The 23,030-nt window shown below is 39.6% G+C and overlaps 1 long non-coding RNA gene across 1 annotated transcript in view; it reads right to left on the bottom strand.

Annotated features, from left to right (window-relative positions):
- Positions 1-597: 597 nt before the first annotated feature.
- The window catches only part of LOC116668121, a 32,173-nt gene continuing 9,740 nt past the window's right edge, over positions 598-23,030 (bottom strand). The window contains exons 5-9 of the long non-coding RNA XR_004325193.1: positions 21,263-21,320; positions 20,711-20,827; positions 16,010-16,153; positions 14,894-15,033; positions 598-1,243 (exon numbers count right to left, since the gene is read on the bottom strand). This is a non-coding gene — a long non-coding RNA (uncharacterized LOC116668121). The remainder of the gene's footprint in view (positions 1,244-14,893; positions 15,034-16,009; positions 16,154-20,710; positions 20,828-21,262; positions 21,321-23,030) is intronic.

The raw sequence follows: 23,030 nt of genomic DNA on the forward strand, positions 1-23,030 counted from the left end.
AGTGAACTGGCAAAGTGTCTAATCAGGTATATTATTTGATAAGGATGGGTGTATATTACAAGCTTTAGTTAAAATGTCATCTCTTAATTTCTTTCTTATAAAATGTGCATAGGAAATAAGAGAAACAAAGTTCTCACCAAATAAGAATTTTCAGAAGTAAATGATTATCAGTAGAGTGCTGGATTCTTTATTATTTCTGCCTGTAAGCTATTATTATTCTCAGTGAGTGAGTGGAATAACTATTATTAACAGTACAATACTTTCAGAAAGAATTGTCTTTACCTCTTTACCTCCTACATGTGTATAGATTTCATATACATGTATGAAATCTATAGACACACATTTCACATACATACATATATCTCTTACACGGATGTATCTGTTTAGCTCTATGTATACACATATATACACATGGAGTATATGTGCACTATGTGTGCATCTATAGATACAGATGTGTCAAACCAGGTCTCTGTGTGAATTATTACGTACACATTTCCTGATCTTTCAAGGTATTTTAAAATCTATTATAACACTTCACTTCCTCTTCATAAAAATGTATGATGTTAATAAAAGAAGAAATCATGGTTCAGAGTTAAGTTAAATGTTTTGTCCCTGATCACAGAGCGGAACCCGGATGAGAGGCTGGTCTCCTGCCTCTTTTCCCACAACGCTGCCACCCTTGCTTGATAGGCTCCACCCCAGCTAAGTCTGAGAAGGACGCTATGTCCCCAGTTTGATATCCTTGAATCAACTCTCTCAAACAAAAGGTCATTTTAGACGGAAATCCAGTTTGACTGATTCCTTTCACTATATTGACCAGTTTAAATAAAACGAGCAATATAGTGTCTTTGTTTCTGTGTCACATAGACACAGCCTAAATACTGACTAGGTGCTGTTACACTAGCCTCCGTGACCCATTTTAAACCCTTTCTCTTGGAGTAAATAAACACCTCTCTCTAATTAGAATGTGGCTGAAAGGCAAGACAGAGAAGATGAAAAGACAGCAGATGACACCTTCCTAAGCAAACACTATCGAATTACAAAGGCAAAAGAGGTTATTTTTAAAAATTGCAACCACGAGGGAGCAGATTTATTGATCGTATCGTCGTTTTTTTCCTCCTCGTTGCTAGGATGTGGTCTATATTAGAGACAGTCGTTGCCTTGGTGAAAATCTTCCAGAGCAAAGTAGTAGCGCTCCCCCTGCTGACCAAGAAGCCCAGCTTACCTTTTATTTTTTTTTCAACTGAAAACAAAACAAAAAAACAAGGCAATGTCTTGAGTAAACAGCTTTAGACTTTACCTGCAAAATTGTATTCCAAGGATGTTAGAAACTTATTTAAACAACACTGGAAATTTCCTTTCCTGCTACATATGACCTGACACAAGGCAAAGTCTGCCAGGCGCCAGGTTTCTCACTGCTCGGGGCTATTTCTCTGTTTCATCTCTTCAACTCAGGATGAGCCTGGCGATCAAGCCCTTTCTTACGTGGGTAATTTAAACTCTTCAGGGTGCAACCTGAATTTCTGAAAAGGCCTGGGGTAGGATATTGCTTATAACTATTAACTACTGGTTTTTGTTAACTAATTACTTATAATGGAGAGGAAGGAGAAAAAAAGAGAACCCTTCAAAGATCTTAGTTTCTTTCACCTTGGAAATTACTAAAAGCATCTAACATCAAAGCTGAGAAGTGGTAGGGATGGGTGGTCAGATTATGGAAGGGCAGGTGGGCTCCACTGAATGTGAAGGGCCTGCAGCCTATCCAGTTAGCTATTACTCAGTTATCCAGAGAGAGCAGAGTTGAGAGGGATTCAGCAATGAAGTTATAGATTTAAAAATCGCCAACCTGTATATCAGAGTTGAAATCATGGATATAGATGAGATCATCCAAAGAGAAGATAAAGAAAATGAAGAGAGGAGCACGGAAACTTGGGGAACATCACCAAAATTTAAAGAATGGACAGAAATGGAGCCATTAGGGGAAACTGAGATAGAATCCTCAGAGAGTCTGGAGGAAAAACTAAAAGAAATTATCATCAGAGTGACCAAAGGAGAAAATTTGACGAATGAAGAAGTTAGCAGTGTCAAAAACCAAAGAGAAGCCAAGAAGGATAAGAACTTAAAGAAACCATTTTCCTTGTTACTTAGGAGATCCCTGGTGACCCCAAAGGAGTATAGGAGTGGAGGCAAAGCCCAATTTTAGTGACAGTTTAAATCACAGAGAACAAAGTAAAAGTAATGAGGATAAACAACACTATTGAGAAATCTGTCACTGAAGTAGAAGAGAGAAACAGGGTGGTACCCAGAGGAGAGACCAGACCAGGAGAACTGGGCTAAGACTGGCTGACTTGAACATGTTTGAAGGTTAATGAAGAGCCAATGAAAAGGGAGAGGCAGATGAGAGAAATAAATGACTGGTGCAGACAGGCTCAAGAGAAGTTGGGAAGGGAAAGAATCAAGGGCCCAGACTGAGTCTTGGAAAAGAGTAAGAATGCATGTTCTTCTTGGACAGCTGGACAGTTACAAAAGGATGTACAAATGACCTCTGAATGGTGTGGGGGGTGGTGATTTCAGGAGGTCAGTGTTGAGATGAGGGCTTAAGGAGGACAGTAAAGGTTTCATGCTAGAGCAGCTGTACAGGAGGGAAGGAAAATCAAACCAACTGAAGATCTGTAAAACTCCTTGGGCAGTATTTAGGAGACAGTAACACTGGAAATATAAACTGAAGGAGATGAGTGTCGTTTTGGTTGAGCGATTTTCTCCAGTAGCAACAGGTAAACCAAAGGCATAAGAAGAAAAAAACAAGTAATTGGGCTGACGCAGAGTGATGGGTTGCCATGGCCAAGGCAGTGAGTAATGTCCGGGTGAGACTGTGGCAGTGAACTTTGGCTGTGGTGTGCAGGAGGAACATGAAAGGAAATGAAGCTGGCGAGGAAAAGGGGATGGAGTGGAGTGTGGAGTGGTGACAGTTTGGGAAGCTAAGATGAGATCCAGAGACCAGAGATGTCAAAGGAACTGAAAATCCCATTTAGTGGGAGAGCGAATTTGGAGAGAGAGGTCGAAGGACAAAAGCTGGAGTGTGGAAGGGTTTTGAGAATTCAGGATCTCTGGGATGGAGCAATTGTTGGCCTACAAATTGCTGTCTGAGGCAGAATGAAATTAAGAGCCAGATGCCAAAACCCTCAGAGAATTCCTCATAGCATGTGGGAAGATGAACCTAAACATTAGGTTATGATGACTGTACAGGTGCCAATCTGTAATAGGCTCCATTTTTGAGCCCCCTACATGTGCCAGGCACTCTGCAGAGATAATTTACACATGTTATCTCATTTAGTTATTTAACTGTTGCTACTCTGTAAGGAGCTATTGTTTCCATTTTATAAAAGACAAAACTGAAGCTCAAAGAGATTAAGTGATTTGCCCAAGATCACTCAGTTAGCAAATGGCAAAGGTGGGACACAAATCCTCCCCAGGCCATAAGCACCATACTGTGTAATTTAGTGTTGTGACCCCAGCAGCTAACAAACCAAGCACATTTTAGTAGCCTAAAAGTATTGCTGAGGGAAGAAAGAAGGATGGGAGGGAAGGAGAGATGGAGGGAAGTAGAAAGGAGAAAGCATAAATTTAAAAAAAAAAAAAAAAAGAATGAAGGACTTCAAAGCCCCTGTGCTATTCGCTATACCCACTGCCTCCCCAGAAGGGTGTGGTCTAACATGATGGCAAAATCTAATTTCTAGCAATAAAAAACAAAGGAACCTTTTATTTGCTCCCCTACTCTCCCCTCACCATTAAACACAGGGTTTTATTTTTAAATCAGAAGCCTAAACTAAATTAAGTTGCCTACATCAAGCTTCCTGATTATCTTCTATCTGTCCTAAATTGTCCTGTGGGCCAAGTAAATAAAACAATCTGTTCTCTAACATGGACCTTTCCGAAATATGATCACCATTATCAGCCTCGTGCCAATCCCCCTTCCACTTCCATTAAAGTAATGAAAATGGGCTTAGATTCCTCCAGGGACAGAGACTATTGCTATAAAGGGAAATTCAGCTGGATTTTGCTGGTCAAAAGCTGAAGTGAGAATGAGAAATTTTTGTGTCTTTGCAAACTCACAGGGAAGTGCTTTCTCACCACAGTCACTGGAAAGGAGAACATTTTCACAAGTCTCTATTTTTGCTAAATATTTTTAACAGTGTAATGTCGTAACAACAGAAAGCTTGGCACTTGTGTGCAGGCTCTTGGCATAGTTTCCAGGACCCTTATCCATCAAGCCTAACCTCATGACACTCACCATGGTGAAGTGTTGTTAAGACTGTGACTGCAGGGGGCTGGCACCTCACCCTCCAAGTAGGTTGGGGGCAGATAAATAACAGCCTCAAGTTTAGGAGAACAGAGATCAGACCTCCAAGAGGCAGGAGGAAGAATGCAGAAAGAAACTCTCGGGCAATCCTCACCCAGCAAATTAGGCAGTTTGCAGAGGTCTCTGTGGGAGAGTGTCTCCATGGTGTCTCTCGGGTGCTCTGGGGATGTGGAGAGTGCGAAACTGGAGGATGGTGGGGACCCACTGCTCCTCCGTCTAGCACAGCTCCTCTCTTACTTGTTTCATATGCTGGATTTCCAAATAAGGTTTCTTTTAAGCAAATATCATGCTAATTAAAACAAACAAGCAAACAAAGCCAGAGAAGCTCTAAGGTTTTCTTCCACTTCTAAAAATATGTTAAGATTATACATCTACGGAGTAGCCACCCCAAAGGTGGAAGCTGTGATTTACTGTGGTTTGAGGAGATCCACAAGGATTCATTTGCTCAAAACTTTATCCTATAAAATTCTAGATGAAGGATAGAAGGAGGAAAGGCAGTTTGGAGCGGCTCAGATTGCTCTGGGAGGAAGGAGACCTACCAAGTGATCCTGAGGGGACCACCAGGAGCCTAGGGACATCGCAGGGGCCCTGAAGGCCTGCAGTGGAGAAGGGTCTTGAGCAAGGCTGTGAGCACCTACTAAATTTCATGCTTTAGCAAGAAGCAAAGAGCTTGAATTTTTTTCTGGTATCCAAGGAAACATAATTAAAGGGACACAGGTGGTAATCCGGCCTAGCATTGACAGGGGAATCCCTCAAAGGCTCGAATACTGGGTTTGTGTCAAACAAACAAGCTTGGCTAATCAGGGAGAATCAGCAACTACGATCAGACAAGATGAAATAAATGTTTAAGAACTTCACGCATGCGTGGGAGGTAGAAAGATAAGTGACGACAGATCCTTCTCTTTTCTAAGCCCGAGGAGAAGAGACAGTGATTCTCAAATCCAGGGTCAATACAGAGTACGTGAAGTTCTATTTTTGTAATAGTTTATGTGACTGGGATTCATTTTCAGTTTATGAACAGTAATACCTAAGGACAGGGGTAAAGTTGTTATCAGTAGAAAACAATAAATTGAAGATAATTCATACATTTACTAGGCTAGTTCCTTTGATTCTTGAATATCTGTACCTCCCACAGCAGCTTGCACACAGTAGGTGTGCTCTAAATGTATGCCAAATGAACAAATAATGAAAGATTTGTGTGAGTATTAAGTCATGGGATCACTGAAGGCTTTCCTTACCTCAGGCCACTGACAGAGTCTTCTCGGGGGTCAGGAGGTGTGTGTCCTTGAGAGCTGTCACATCAGTGTTAGCTGAACAGCAGCCACAGTATCAAAGACTTTAATGATCAAATTAATGATTCCTGTGTGGAAGGGTTATGTAAGGGATCTCTGCAAATCTAAAGATGTGTTAAGCCCTTACTAGCAGTGTTTAAAGAAACCACAGTTTCCTTTCAGGGACTAGCTTTTGGGTAATAATGTTAAAGTTTTCCAAACATTAATTTTTTTAAAAAAGGGAATTGAGTACAATGGCAATGCAGTGCATTTAAAGTAGTTCTAGGAAAACACAAACAGTCGCAAGGTAAATAAAGACTGCTGGGAAGCAGGGCTGGCGTGAAGGCTGGGTTTTTATATGTAAAAGGAAAGAGATCAAGTTTTTATTCCATTTCTTGTCAAAAGATCTTCCCAGATGAAAATTTTAGACTAGATTAATAAATTGCTCTGTTAGAGGATGAACGATGCCTAAATGTCCTAAGTTTCTACATAAGTCATAATTTTCTAAAATGGGGTAAGTTTCTACAAACACAGAATATTCATCAGAATCACATTTGCATTTCTATCCCCACATCTAATCATTTGCTTATTTAAACAAAAATTTTCCTTGCTGATTACTGTTAAGAATTCTAAACATTATTCCCTGCTCAGTATTCAACTTTATTAGATGATAACTCATTATTAATAACAAACCTTGATCGTGACAAGTCCCCTGTACATTACTAACAAATTCTGGGTTCACGGGGGTATGCATACTCCAGAACAGATGATGGGATGATTACAAAATCAAAATCCAACCTTCTAGCCATCCACTCTACTTTCACTTTTATCCATTTTCATTCTATTAAAAAAATAAGTAAAAAAATCCCAATCCTCTCTCAAAACCCCACAATGACCTAAAGCCCCAAACCCTTACAAAGGCTGTAAGATCCTGTCTGATCTCATCTTCTATGACTCTACTGCTTCTTCACTCTGCTCCAGCCACACAGGCCTTCTTGCTGTCGCTCAAATAAGCCAGGCACACATTCCTTCCCAGGACCTTTGCACTTGCTGCTACTTGGGTGTGGCCCATTCTCCTTCCAAATACCCTCGCACTGTGGTTTGCTCTTTCTGCTGTTCCACTCACTCCCGACAAACACCACTTCCTAAGGCCCCCTCTGCTGCCCTGACACTGTAATGTCACTCCTCACTCTGGACCTTCACTGCCTTCACTGCTTCCTCTATTTTATTTTTTCTCCTTAGCACTTAACACCATCTAAAATAATATACAGTTAACTGGTGAAAAATGAGGGGGTTAGGGGCCCTGACCCTCTGGGCGGTCAAAAATCTGTGTGTAACACATAGTTTCTCTCTGTCTGCAGCTTCAACCCACCTCGAATCGTCCAGTACTGCAGTATTTACTACTGAAAAAACTCTGCATATAAATGAACCTGTGCAGTTTAAACCCACGTTGTTCAAGGGTCAATGCATATTTCACTTTAGTATCTTACTTATCAGTTCCCTCACTAGATAAGCTCTATGAGGGCAAGGATTTTTCTGTTTTGTTTTTTTTTTTTTTCTCCACAGAATCTCCAGCATCTAAAGAAGTGCTCGGTACTCTAACAGATGCACGTAAATATCTGTTGAGTGAAGTTCATGAATCCAAATAGCACCAGCCTCCTGAACCAAGAATAAGTAAGGAAAAGGTGGGAAAATACATAACTTAAACACACTAGGCTTTACTACTTTGGATAAAGCTTTTGATGAAGTTAGAACATCTGTACAATTTGAATCTTCTGAATAGTGGAGTGTTTCATTTATCCAAAGGTTTCTACCTTCTTTCCAATGAAAATTTCCAGAGATGATGTAATGAGTAGCAAAAATACTGCTTTGTATTTCATCCGCTTTCTCTATTGCTTTTCACCTCTTTAGAGAGGGATTAGGAGTAAGAGCAAAAAAGAATAGATAACGTCAAATTGGGCAAACAGGCCCTGAAAACAAGGCAGTGGGTCTTATCAATAGAAACTAACAAAATTAGGCACAAAGATTTTCTTCAGTGAGGGCACCCTCTGGTTTGGGTTACGTAAGCCTCTAAATTCAAATGAAAATATGTATTTTTAAATTATATAGACTTATGGGCTAGAAGGTAATTCTCATTACACAAGGAGGCAGTGTTGCTCAGAAAAACTGCAGAGTCCACTTCATTAGCTAAATCATAGTTACGAATCGTCATCACACGCCCAAAAAAAAAGAGCCAGCATAATTTTCCTTTTGACTACTTGGTCCAACTTCTCCAAAACTCATTACCTCTGAACTGAACTTGCAAGAAACTCAACACAAATGCATTTATAAAACACTATGGGAAGGCGTTCTGTTTGAATATTCACTCAATCCAAACTTGTTTCAGATCAGAATTTTGCCTTCCATAGGAAGATTTTCTTTCAAGAATGCTTTTTAAAAGATAACTTTAAATGAAAAAAAGCAGCCATGTAAATTCTATAGCTTTGGCATTCTACAACTTGCTTTGCAGGAATTGAAATCTTACTGCATTTAAAGTGAGTCTGCAGGTATTCAGGGCTTTGCTGGAAGAGCCAGTGGTAGGAACTGAGGATTTCCCTTCTCCTGTTCTATCAGTATCCTATTAATTCACTCTGAGAGATAAAGGTATTGACAAGGTATGCCATGGAGATTAGAGTTACAGCTGAACTGAATCACAAATCAACCAGGGTAATGAGTTTTGCTTGTAAAATCAACTCTCAGTTATTCCCTATGTGCATTACTATTTGGTAGATTTTCCACATGGAATGTTAATACCAGGCTGACTTTCTCCTGTATGTATGTGTATGTACACACACACACACACACACACACACACACATTCTTTCTCATATTCTTTTTCATCATAGGTTATTACAAGATATTGAATATCCTTCCCTGGAAAGTCACTTTAAATGCCATTCACCTAAAGCAAATCATAGTTAGAAGAGGAAATCCTCTACAGGATAGGAATGCAATGCATCCCAAGGCCAAATAAGCTACACACTCAAAGTTCTGAATAAACAGTACGGCATTCTTGATTCCTGTGATAGAGAAAAACTGGCTGCTAGTAGAATTGTACCTTTCTTGAAGACAGATGATCTTTCGGAAGCATACCCTTAAAAGCCTAATCCAGGACCCTGGCTGAAACAATAACCTGCATGTTCACAAGTGGGTTCTGGAGAAAATAGAGCATGTTTAGGGCCCTCCTTGGATTCTAAGAAGTAAATCCAAGGCACATTCTTCCTAGTGTTGCTTATCTCCTTTTCAGTTCTCCCTCTATTCCAAACCAAAGTTGTGTGAAAGGAAAATCAAAATGGAGTCAGCACTGCTAACAGAGCTCTCTAAAACAGAGCTGAGAGGCTGTTGAGAAAGTGTGACTTAAATGTCTCAGCCCGGATGAAATCTGAATTTTGACCACTTATTGTCTTAACATATGCATCCAGAACATCTTCCCAGTGTTCCAGAAACTCAAAATGCTTACTGGATTGGACCCTCTCTCTAAAATTACTCATGACAGCTTATCCCTTAAGGACAAATATTTCCTTTTTTGTGTCAGAGTCAATCATAATTCCTGCCAGACTATTTTAACAACCTTGTGGCTTTTGCCTTTATAAGCCCCTGACTCTTTCTCTTTCCTGGAATACACTTTTGGTTTTACCCAAATCTGTATCTCCTGAATTGCAATTCTTAAGACCTCAGATAAAGCTCTTTGATCTTTGCAGCCTTGATACTGATTATTTTTTGACATTTGACGTGTGTTTTAATTTAATGAAAAGTAGATTACAATTTTTCCAATCTCAGGATAATCTGGGCACGCCTTACTATTAAAAAGCAGGATTTAAAAAAAAGTTGAATGCTCAAAAGACTACAAAATCCACTGAGGCCACATATAATTCTTTTTTCTATTATGCATGAGTAAGAGAGCTTAAACATGTGCTCTTGACTAAGACCAAAGACAAGGAAACTGGGGCAGTGGGGAGGGGAAACGAGGGGGAAATTTACAAGGAGACCTAATGCTTTGTTTCAACATATAAATCACTAAAATTCAAGAAATGAGTCCAGGAATAACCTCATGACTACTATGTGAGTTTAGGCTGGACACTCCAGTTTTTGTTAGAGAAAATTATTGTTGCCCTTTGTGCCACTGACCATTAATGAGTGTGTATATGACCATAACTACAGCATTATTTGCACTCCAGCTTCTTTTCAGAAATATAATTTTGCACACACTGCTGCCAAACTCACATTGGCAGCTCACTGACCAGAAATAGTACTTAGTAAGAGGTACCCCAAAATATGCTGTCCATTTATTTATCTCGATCAGTGATTTCTCAATTTTTAAAGGCAAAATTCTCTTTCTTCAAAATAAATCTTATTTAGAATCCCAAATTTTAAAGAGATAACATAAGGCTACCCTGGTTGAAATGAAAGTAGAGACTCAGAGCCCCTTTTACACCCACCACATACCAGCCCTCAGACCCCAGAAAAACTTCTATGAAACCCTTGGGTTCTGCAAGAAGTGGTTTGAATCCATCACTGAAAAAATGCTCAATACTGCTAATTATCAGAGAAATGCAAATCAATATCTTGTAGTAACTTATGGTAAAAAAGAAAATGAAAATGAATATATGTATGTTCATGTATGACTGAAGCATTATGCTGTACACCAGAAATTGACACAACACTGTAAACTGGCTATATTTTGATAAAAACATATACACACACAAAAAAAAAGAAAGAAAAGAAAATATCATTGAGTGAAAAAAAAGAAAAAAAGATCAAACCAAACTTCAGAGATACAGCTTTGAAAAGTGATTTGGTCCTTTACAGAATTGTCTGAAAATACTGAATCAAATTTATTGAAATTGCATTGTTACCTTATTTTTAAATTAAATTGATTTACTTAAAAATAACCAAAGGACCAAAAGTCACATTTGGTTGAGTGGCCAAAAGTACAGACTTGGAGCCAGATTGTCCAGGTTTCAAATACCAGCCCCACCATTAACTAACTGCATGATCTCATGCAAGCTACTTGACTTCTTTATGTTTGCTTCCTCATCTGTAAAAAGGAGATGAGGACAATAGTAGTACCCACCTCAGAAAATGCTGTATTATAATGCCATATATAAATGAGGAATAAATCAATTCAAGTATATAAAGCAATCAGAAGAATGTTAAAAAGGAAATAAAATGGAGAGCCATAGAAAATTCTTTTCCTTAGCCCTGAGTATTCAGAAAATTTATCTTTCACCCTAAACTATTTATTTTTATTATGAAAACATTGTGAGTCTTATAAGTGACTATGACCTTTTCTTTATTGTGGCAAAATACAAGGATATGTCTCCACTTCTTCCACCAGGGCCCACAGGAGACAAAACTAGCTGACTTCTCACTGAAACCATACAAAACTTCAGATTTTTTGCAAGTAATCCAGGTAACCACTACTACTAAGTCAAAGCCGGCACGTAAGCAGAACCCATCACTCTCCCTGGGCTGCAAGTACTCCTTGCATTAAACCACCCTGCCTTCCAGGTGGAAGAACACCAAGACCAAAGGAATCAATACAGAGCATGTTTATAAAATAGCAAATGTAAGAAGACAGCATAGGTTTTATGCTTATCAAAAATTAGTAGTAACTTATTGTGTGCCAGGTGCTTTAAAATATTAACAATTAATATTGAATAATATAAGCTTCATAATAATCTTTTGAGGTAGATACTATTATCTCTATTCACAGACAAGGAAACTGAGGCAGAGAGAAGTTGGGAAACATGCTCAAGGTCACACAGCTAGTAAATGCTGCAGAAGAGGCCTCTCTTTGGGAGTAAGGAAGAAAGAATGTCAGAGATGGGCTTTAAGAGGACTGACCTGCTAGAGGAAGCAGGATGAACAAGGAGTAAACAGTAATAATTACTATTATGTGTTGAACACTTACTGTGTGCTAGAACTCTATTGAGTGTTTACATACATTCCATCATTTAATTCTCACAACAACTCTTTGAGGCCAAAATAATAATTCCCTTTTTACAGATAAGGTAATTAAGAGTCAGGGAAATTAAGCAAGGACACATAGGTAGTAAGCAGCAGGGCTAGGACTCAAACTAGTTTTGCCTGACTCCACACCTATATTCTTTTTTTCTTTGAAGTATTGTCAGTTTACAATGTTGTGTTAATTTCTGGTGTACAGTATAGTGATTCAGTTATACATATATATATTGTCCTTTGCATATTCTTTTTCATTACAGGCTATTACAAGGTATTGAATATAGTTCCCTGTGCTCTACAGTAGGACCTTGTTGTTTATCTATTTCATAGACAGTAGTATGTGCAAATCCTAAACTCCCAATTTATCCCTCCCCACCACCTTTCCCCCCAGTAACCATACGTTTGTTTTCTATGTCTGTGAGTCTGTTTCTGCTTTGTAAATAAGTTCATTTGTGTCACTTCATTTTGATATCATATGCAAACCTAAATTCTTACTTGCTCACAAAATATGACTCTATGTGACGTATACGAGAAATAGGAGTGAAGAAGGAAAACTGATGTAAGATACATGGTAAAGAAGGAATCTATAGAGTTTAGTGACTGTTTCAATGTATGAGAGAAAGGGAGGGAGTCAAAGATGACTCAAGTTTGAAGTGTCAGTAACTTGGGGATAGTGACACTGTTCAAAGAGACAGAAGTCAGGGAGAGCCAGCCTCTGAGAGCGCGATGCATTCATGCTTAGATAACACTCATTTCAGAGCAGAAAACTAGTATGGGGAGCAAAGTGTTATCATTTCATATTAATTTATGCCACTCATCAGACAGATTTTCCAAAAACCCACGCTGGAACTCCTGGGTCTTAACAGATTTTTTTCTGTCCTCCTTTACAGTTTGAACAATAAACATGATTTTAAAAGTGAAGTCAGAAGGAAAAATTAAAGGTGTTAGTTTCTTAAAGAACAGGGTAGTCTTTTTCTCTAGGAGTTTCTGGTCTGGGTTTAATCCTAAAGCAACCAACACACGCTTCTGCACAACAGCCACCAATATTTTGGCATGAGATATGCAGGAAATATAAAAATGGGCAGTTCCATCTCAGCAGAAATAGAAGTTCCACTTTTTTGTGAAAACTTCCGTTTCTTCTACACCCACCACCACTACCATCACCACAGGATAATGAAGGGAATTTTTCCAAGGGAAAAAAATTCACAATTGATAAATATGTCAGGTTTCTGCTTTTAATTAGTTGTAAGATCTATGCAAGTAAACTGACTTATCTGTGCTTCCTTAGTTCCCTCTATAAACTAGGTAGGTTGGCTAGATTCAACAGTAGCTCAGATACAACATGTACTAACCCGGTCTTATGTTTCTTTATATTTCATTATTCAGAAAGGTAGAAAGGAGGGACCAAAGGTCTTCAGCCTAAATAGAACATTAAAGCTGAAAGTATTGCTACAGGTCATTTCATGCGATGCCCCCAGTTTATAAACCAAGAAAGTGAGGCATAATGTCTTGATTCAGCTGGTCAGCAACAAGGTCCCCGCTAGAACTGAGATCCTGATTCCCAGTCTTGTGCTTTTCCCACTACACCACAGTGTCTTTTCTTACCAGCTGGTCTAGAAATATTTGCCTTGGGTGAACCCAAAGTGAGTTACAGGAAAAAGACAAACAAACCAACCCCAAAAATCAAAACAAAAAAAACCCACAAAGGGTCACTGACCTGAGAGAGATTTATGTGTAGGACTTAAGGTTCTTATCAAATGAAATCCCGTGACACTTCAACTGTGACATAAAAGTATCAGACTGTGTTATGTGCTTTTTATAGCACAGTATAATGGTGAAAGCTTCAGACAGAACTGGTCTTGCTGCTGCAGACAGTGCATAACCTCAGAAAAGTCACTGAAGACTCGGCTCCTGTGACTACAAAAGGGAAGTGATGGTATCTTTCTACCTGGGAGTGCCCACGGCCAAATCTACACTTGGTTCCCACTTTAACTTTGCTGCTGAAAAAGCAAAGGAGAAAAAAAGATGTTCTGAACCAGGTAGACAGGAAAGAAACTGGATGAGAGAGGGTACCAGCCAAGTCCCCCATCAACAACCCAAGTGCCCATCATCAACTCCCTCTTTCTTTACTGTTGACCCTAAGAAGGATACAGAAATAGATGGACAGCAAATAGAAAATTCAAATATGGAAACTCTAGAGAGAGTCAGCTGGTACTGCCTAAGGAGCTGTGTGCAGAAGTACATACTGCCCGCTCCAAGGGCTGGCTCTGCTCACAACCTCTGTGCTGAGCTGCAAGGCTTAACACGACCATCTGGTGGATACCTTAGAATTCCTAAGAGATGGGCACTAAATGAATACAGAAAAGACTAATAAAGTGAATCCATGGTTTTTATAGATCAGAGTCTTTTTACCTTCCAAACAAGAGTGAATGAAAAGATGAAATTAACCAAATGCCTCCTTTAAGGCAAAACAATCTGGAACATAAAACAGCTGTCCATTCTGAACATTAAGAAGCATAATTCCTGTGGCACTTGGGTGTGTCAAGTCTTCCTTTTCTTAATGATGGGCTTTATGATATTCACAATCCCAGGTCCAATATACTTAGTAAATCTCTTACTCTAAAATGAATTTCTTTTTGAAAAAAATCACACTAATATTCATTGATTTATTTATTAATTCATGAACAAATATTTATGAGTGCCTCCCATGTGCCAGGCACTGTTCTGGGTGCTAGAGATAGAGCAGTGAATGAAATAGACTAAAATCCTGTGCTCATGGAGCTTACACTCTGGTTGAAACTCTCTCCCTCTTTATTTTCAAAGTGCCCAATTTAATGCATATTTGTTGATTGAATGAATGATAAATAGTATTTGGGGTAATCTGTGAGAATGAGATGAATTATAGTACAAAGATGGGCTGTGAGCTATATAAAACCAAAGATAAAATATATATATTTTATAAATCAATCCTTGAATTTCATCTCATTCCCCTTCAACTCTCTTTTTCTTTTCAGCTAAAATGCTACAAAATAAAATAGAGGTAATTCCTAGGAAGTGTTTCTCCCAAGGCACTAAGTATAAACTATCAACAAAGGAAAAGAGGCCCTTTCAAAGAGAAAAGAAGAGAGAGTCTGGTAATGATCACCCGAATACAATGAAGTCCGATGTGCTTCTGTGCCAAGCATCAAAGTTTTTAAAACCTAATGAAGTGGCATCTCAAAGTCTAACAGTAAAGCAAGTACCAATCCGGCTGAAAACTTACGTCAAGGAGGTTGAGAGACGATCTTCCATAGCTTGGATTTTGGGGCTCCATGTTGGTTTCAGTTAACCTGAACCCATCAGATTTCTGCTGCCCTCCACTCAGTGGCATCTTTGTTTTTATGGTGTCCTAGGTGGTGCACTCTGTGGAGAGATGGGTCAGACAAACCCCGGTATTTCATACTGCTGTCAAGCATAAAGCACGTCATTTGCCTCTGGGAAGTAAAGTTACGACAATAAAAAGCTATGAAGGAAAGCACCTCTTAGCATCAAAGGATGTTAACAAATATCGAAATACAGACATTAAATCCTGGGTGATTATTAAAACAAATCTCCAAAGAAATGTCATCATTGGATTAAGCCACCTCTCATCCTCCTCTTCTAAGCTGACTGGAGAAAAGAGGTTTATTATCATATCAGTTAAAAAGAAAAGAAAAGAAACATCAGAACACCAAAGCGCACAACATTTGCTAGCATGAATAATGCTTCCTTCACCTCAGGATAGCCTCTCCTTAGAAGGCAAACCAGTAACAAAAGGAATGAACTTGGCTTTCTTTGCCATCACTCTTGAGCAAAGTACCATTTGTAGTCCTATTGGCTACATTCATATCCAAGAAAACAGCTAAAGCCAAACAAAAGTTTTCAAATAATACCAAGGATATTCAGGTAAAAAAAATCATAAAAAACATAATCATGAACAAAAATAGAAAATGACTTTGTGAGGTCCAGAATGGGAACAAGCGACCTCCACCCTGAGGAGAGTAGTAAGAGGTGGGTCGCAATCCTGAGTCCCTCCTCGCTGGTCCTCCCAGGCAGTCCCTCACAAGAAGGATGACTTCATTAATACCAATGATAAAGCAGTTAGGGACAGTTCTTGTTTAATTAGAGAAACCCAAGTAATACGGAGCAATAGCTCTAATACATATATTGAAAGAACATGTTCAAAACCATTGTTATTTTGTGAAATGTCCTATATCTGCTAAAACGTCCTGTATCAGAAAGGCTTGGGGACAAGGAGATAGATGATGTCAGGTGAGCAGATGTAAAAGGAGAAGAGAAGGCATAAGTGACACTTTTCAATATTTTTGTTGACTAATTCTAATCTTTTGCTTTTTAATACCTTCAAAATATTTCAAGAGTTTTGGTTCTTTCTCTTTCAAGTTTTCATTCTTCTCTCCAGTTCCCTTTATTGGCCTTTTCTCCTTTCAGTACCTATTCCTTCTTCTTTGTTTCCACTTTCTCCTTGCGGCAAAGCTCCAAGTTTCTGTAGCCAAGAAAGGAATGAATGATGTGAGAAAGGAGGCTGAGAGAGTGATTAGGATTAGAGAATGAACCATTGATCGCCCTTGAGCCCTGGTTCTGTGAGAATGTCTATATAGCCTGGCAAGAATGATCACAGAATGTGGCAGAGATGGACACTTAGGCAAGAAAGTCCACCATTATGAAGTCCAGTCATGAAGCATGTTAAGACATAGTCATTTGTTGCACCTCCATACATTCCATCATCTGGATTAGATATTTAGATAAAAGCACACAGGAAGCTCTGAATGCCAAAGGGTGTGCAGGAAGGAGGTGACTAAGAACAACAGCTCGCCAGTGACCCAAAAGCCAGTGTTTAAGATGGACAGCCTGTGTTCCAAACATGCTGGTGGGAAGTGTGGCTTCCCAAAGCTCTTTCTGATAATTTGGAAAATGCATGAATATTGTTCATCTTGGGACACAGGCATAATCATTGCTGGCATCACAGTGACTAAAAAGAGCCACTGTATACCCAGGAAAACAACCTGATACATCTAGTCATAAATGTACACTCTTCATCTATGAGGAAAATATAAAAGAAAATATGCAAACAGAATATACAATAAAGAATGATAAAAGAATATCTTAAAAGGTACCATTATTTTTATTTTTAAACTACTGGGGATGATTTGAAGTGTTAACTTCTTTTCTTTACCTCTTTTGGGTCTTTTCACTTTTCTTCCACCTTCAACCTGCTCCTGAATTCATGCGCATAGAAAATTATGTGTTTGCTGCCTTCCTAGTAGCTTTGGGGCAAGACAGAAAGTAGAACTGGCCTGCAAACCTCTTTCATTACTCATCTAGGACCTTAAGAGAACACAGTGGTTTTGTGAAGGGGATGAAAATCTCTACACTAAACAGAGAAAAAGTGTCTTGGCCAGAAGTGAAAAGGGAAGAAGACTGTCATAAGTAGAGACGTCCCCTGCTCTGAGTTGGTGGCTGAGGGGAGGAGAGAGAGGAAGGTCTGCAGGTTCTGACAGCAAAACAAAGCTGAGCCCACATCTTGCTAGCAGACTAGTGCAGCAGCAAGGCTCAGAGAGAAAAGGGCTGTCTGCTGGGTCCGGGCTGATATGGATCTTGGCTCTGGTCAGGTGACTCTGGGCAAAATATTTAACCTCTCCCTGCCTCAGACACCTAATCTAAAAAAGTGAGTAAAGTGAGGTTCATAACAGTACCCAACGCAGTGAGAGGATTAAATGGGTCACATATGTAAAGCACTTAGAACAATGCTTGGCATGTGAAAAGTGCTAAATAAATGTTGGCCACCATTCTTATTGCAATAAAATGGACACCCTACCATTATGACCACAAATTTTTTTTTGTCATTAAAATAATATGTAAATGAGAAGTATAGCAACAAAATGCATGAAAACATGAGCTTGTTTCTATCATAGTAGGAGTCAGGTTCTTTTGAAGTAATCATCAGGGCACAAGAAACATTTCAAAACCACTGCAGCAGAGAGTGACCCTTAAGGAACTGATAAATGAATGGGGAAGACAGGGGAAACACAAGTCCAAGTTCACCCACAGACCCCTGAACATACTTCCTCACAGCAGAGCTAGTGACTGGGAAATAACCAAACATGAGTCCAACAAGGCTGCTTAATTTTAGGTGGCTGAGAGCGGAAGGGGGTTGCCTTTCAGTTTGGGGAAAAGGCAGGAGTGTAAAAAATCTTAACCTTTGTGAAAAAGCTTTGCCCCATTTAGCAAACAGAACTAGAACTAACTAATGAACCCGGTTAATTTATGAGTCAGTATTTATATTTTCAGTCTTGTTTCCTAGGATCAGAGCTACAAGGTTTACTAATCAGTTTACTAATGTATCAGAGAATCCCAACTCATTTACTCTGACTTTTTTTAAAGGAAACTTAAATAACTTACCCACTCACCTAAGTCTGTTAAGTCCAGTTGAAATGAAGTGGGTGCCATATAAAACTGGCTTTCCTGGTTTTCTAAGCATGTTGGTCTCTCAGTAAAAGTTGTATAATGAAATATACGCTTGTTCAGGAGCTTCCAAATTGCCACTCTGCTTATCGTGGGAAGATGCTTGGAAATCCAAGCTTACTTCTTAGTTTGCACTTATTACAGGTTGGCTGGGGGCCCTGCATGTTTTGGTAGTCATGAAAACAAACACTGGTCCTAAAGTCTAACAGTCAAAGCCAACGGTGTTAATGATAATCAAGCCTTAAGAGCACTGAAATCACTTAAAATACCCTCCTCCTCCTTAAGCTCCTAGGGCTTAGCTTCTGAAGGGATTAATGAGTAAAATTCAGATTGCCGGCTAGGGAAAAATAACTGTGCTATCTCAGCACATTTGGGAACAATATGTGAGAAAGCCTTGGAGGATGAGAGAGACGCTACCTTGGAAATGTCTTAAGTCAAATGGAATTGGGAACCTAAGGCTTCTACAGACGATGGTAAAGCAGTAATAACAAATACTCTTGTTTTCAGTTTAGCTAAAATCTCCCCACTATGACCTTACTTCTACTACTCAAAAACTCCCTCAATTTTCCCAAGCTGAAGCCTACACATCTATATAAAATTATACCAATCTTTTCTTACTTTCCTTTTTCCTAACTGAGGCCATTCCTCTTCCTGTGCTCTGGATGCCCCCAATTGCCTTCTCTCTTGTCTGTTCAATTCCTAATGCCCTTGTCCATGCACTGGATCTTTTCCATCAGCTTTCAAACATACTCAGTCTCCTTATCTCTAAAAAAGCCCCCCTCCCTCAACCCCACCTCCTCCACTTGATGCCACTCTATCCCTGTCCTGCCCCAGCCCAAACTGATAAAAGACTTGCCTACTCTCTGCCCTCCTTTTCTCGCCTCACACTCCTTTTTAAACCTCTTTGATTGAACTTTCATTTCCACTCCCCTGAAATGACTGTCACTAAGGTCACCAGTAGTCTCTAGGTTGTTAAACCCAGTGCACATTTCAGTAATCACTGTACCTGATCCCTCAGGAGCATTCAACATGTTGATGACTCTGCCCTTCATGGAACACTCTCTTCTCTTGGATTCTATTCCACCACACATTCCTTGTCTTCCTTCTACCATTCCTTCTCAGTTTCTTTTGCCAACTTCTTTTTGCCTCTAGTCACCCTTAAACTGCTGGAGTTCCTCAAAGACCAATCCTAGCCCTACTGTTCTTCTTATGCTATGTCCTCCCCTCTCCCTACTTGTTTATATGCACATGGATGCTGTCAATTATTATCTATGCACTAATGACTCCCACATTTATTCCTTCAGCTCAGACTTCTTTGAACTCCAGGCCATATGTCTAACTACCTACTTGATAACTCTAGTTAGTCATTCAAAAGGCACCTCACACTTGAAATGTGCAAAATCAAACTCAAGGCTTGCCCTCTACTCTGATTACTTGGCCTTTTTTTTTTTTTTTTAACCTTTCCCTGTCTTGCCATCCATTCATTTTTTAAGTCAGAAATGGGGAATCATCCTTGGCTCTCTTCCCTCTCACCTCCCATATCTAATATTTCAGTACAGTAAATTGTTCTCTCCTTGTGTTCTCGAAATTGCCACCAAAGCTCCAAAGCTAACAGTTACCAAGGAACCCCTATCATCTAAAGAGTACCAGTGGGTTAATTAGAAGCAGCAGAAATGGCTTTGCAACTTCAAGCATCAGCCTTCCCCTAGGATTGTATACACACACACACACACACACACACACACACACATACAAGGAACATGACAGAGTCCCTGAGGACGAATGATGTGCCTCTTTCCCTCCCCACATGCCAAAGTAGAAAACCCAATAAAACTACTTGTATAAACAAGAAACATGTGCAAGAAGGAAATACAAGCACCTCCTTGGTGGGTTGGACATCTACTTAGGCAGTGGACTTGCTCACCTGCTCTCAGTACTACCCTGAGCAGCAGAAAAACAAGAATTCGAGAACAAAGAGAAGTGACACCAGTTAGAGTGGCAAGATGCCTGGATTTCCCAAAAGACGCTGAAGAAGCAAGCCACGCTTGGAAGGAATTGCTGGTACGTGTCCAAGAGGACCACACCCAGGCAAGGAGACCCCAACATCAAGAGCCTGTGGGGTACATTGCTAAAGTAGGGTGTCACAAGAGGTGGCCCCTCCCACAGCAGAGAACTGTGCCGAGGCCCTGCAGGCTCCTATGGAGAATGCCTCATCAAACAGAGGTATCATTTGGATGCCTACCAAAGGCATTTGCAGCCTCTCCCCAGCTCTCCACTCAGGCCCCACAGGCCAGGGAACAAAGGACAACCAGTAATAGAGAAGGTAAGGAAACAGACCACATGGCAACCCAACTTCCGGGATGTCCTCGGTCCTTGGGTTACACCTGGACTGAGTAGGGGCGGGTGGAGAAGGGTTTACACTGGGTGTAAGATTGTACTAGGCCAGACAGGATGCTTTAATAACAGTAAATGATCTGTAAACTATGCTAATCTGCTGGAGATGTCATTAAGGAATCTGAAAGAAAACTGTATCAGCACACTTGAATGCAGTGGTTAGCAACAGAAATAAAAATCTTACCCTGTTTATATCTCCACTGAATTCAGTCCCTTCAGTCACTTGGCTCCACAATCAGTCCCAGAGACTCCTCTCTGCTTCCAGCACTCTCGGCCCTCCCCATACTGCAGCCACAGTGCTCTGAAAAAACACAGATCTGGTCACATCGCTGCCCTGCTTCAAGTCTTTAGTGGCTTATCATTAGCACATCTAGGATAAAGATCTAAATCCTTACCACCGCCCTCAACTCCCTGCCTCTGGTCTTACCTGCCCTACTTGCCCTCTCTGGACTCCCCCGACACTGACCAGCCCGGTCCTCAGGTGCACCAACACCAGCCTTCACATAGCTGTTCCCCTGCCCAAACCCCTTCCCCACTCCTCCTTCCCCACTTCTCACTCCTCCAGGGTTCAGTTCATGTATCAGTTTCTTAGGAAAGCTTTCCCTAAACAAGGCAGGTATTCCCTTGCTACACACACTACAGTATATACCTACGTTCATAACACTTATTATAATAGTTACATATATTTATGTAATTATTCATTCAATAAAAAAAGAGCCTGAGTATTTTTACCTACCTTTGTATTCCTGACACCTAACACAGCAGCCAGCAATGAGAAGGCACACAAGAAATATCTGATGAATAAACAAATGAATGAGTGAGGGAATGAATGAATTTCCATGCATTTACCAATGTCATTGAGTAGATCTCCAACCAGGCATCTCTGATCATCTTTTATCCTCAGTATCAACAACAAATGAGGTACAGTTTGCACTCAGGGCACACACTGAGCAAGTCCACCTCAGTTCTTGTCTTCTCTGGGAAATCTTCTCTGATTATAATAATAGACTAATAATAATAGGAGGACTTAGAGCATACTGAGTGCCAGGCAGATTGTGCTAAAGTTTCATGCATTAACAGATCTTGATCTAACACAACAACCCCACGGACTAGGTGCTTTCATTATCTACTTTTGTTAAAGGAGAAAGAAATAAAGGTTTAGACAAGTCAAGGGACTTGCCCCAAATCACACAGCTAATGTGCGTTAAGATGGGACTGGAACCCAAATATGGCTGACTAGAAAACCTAGGTTAGCCAAGATATGGAAACATTCCAAATGACCATCAATGATGAATGGATAAGAAAGATGTGGCACATATACACAATGGAATATTATTCAGCCATGAGAAAGGAGGATATCCTCCCATTTGTGACAACACGGATACACATTATGTTTAAGCACATTATGCTAAGTGAGACAAGTCAGAAAGAGAAAGACAAGTACCCTGTGGTATCATTTGTGAGTAGAATCTAAAAAAGTTACATTTATGAAAAACAGAGAATTAAATGGTGGTTACTAGGGGGTAGGGGGAAGTGGTGCTAAGAGAGATGGTGTTTAAGGGTACAAACTTATAATCAATAGTAAATAAGCCATAGAGATCTAAGCACAGTATAATGAATATAGACAATAACATTAAAAAAGACTATAAAAAATTTTTTAGAAACCTGTGTTCCTAACCATTATAATACACTGCTTCCGAAACACAGGGCTCTCTCTCTATTTAGTAACACAGAACTTACCTGGAGGTTTAACCATCTTACTCCTACCGCACTGTTCTTTTCCAGTGCTATTTAACACCTGGATTGAGAAATAAGATTTCATGTTTTTACGTTATGATTCTTCATTAAATTTTAAGCTCCTTGGAAAAAAGGGCCTTTGGTTGTGCTTGGCTTCTTTGGCTTCCTCACAAGGCTCATGCTTGGTTGTGAGGGCTCAGAAATATTTATAGAATAAATGAATAAATGAGTACTAGAATTGCCTTATTTAATAGTTTATATGGACTAAATGTGCTACATTCATTAAACACAATTCCAAGTTTAGGGAGACTTTCATTTTCAATAAAGAGTCCTATGGATCAATGCCATGACTCCTATTTAAGTGTGTGATATGACAACACAGTGTTCCTCTGGAAAGCATAACACAGTATTTTTTTTTATCTAGAATGTCAAACCTGACCACACTATTTTAGATGTTCATTTCAAAACAAATACAGAAATGTTTATGTTAATTTGACATAAAATATTAAATACATGATATCTTTTATCAGCTATTAGGTGCATCCTCATTTTGTATAAGGCTAGAGGGCACCATTCAAATAGTAGATTTTTAGCAGCTCAAATATTAAATCTCGCCATGAATGGTGTGAATGTAGAATCTTATTCAGGTATTTGAAAACTATTTTATTCCTGAAAAAGAAAGCTGGAAGAGAAATCAATAATTCTCCTGGCTTCTGACCAACAATTCTGTAATTGTATCAACCAAATTTTCAATTTATTACCTCACC

The sequence above is a fragment of the Camelus ferus genome, chromosome 13, assembly GCF_009834535.1.
Source record: "Camelus ferus isolate YT-003-E chromosome 13, BCGSAC_Cfer_1.0, whole genome shotgun sequence".
In the NCBI taxonomy this organism is placed as follows: Eukaryota; Metazoa; Chordata; class Mammalia; order Artiodactyla; family Camelidae; genus Camelus; species Camelus ferus.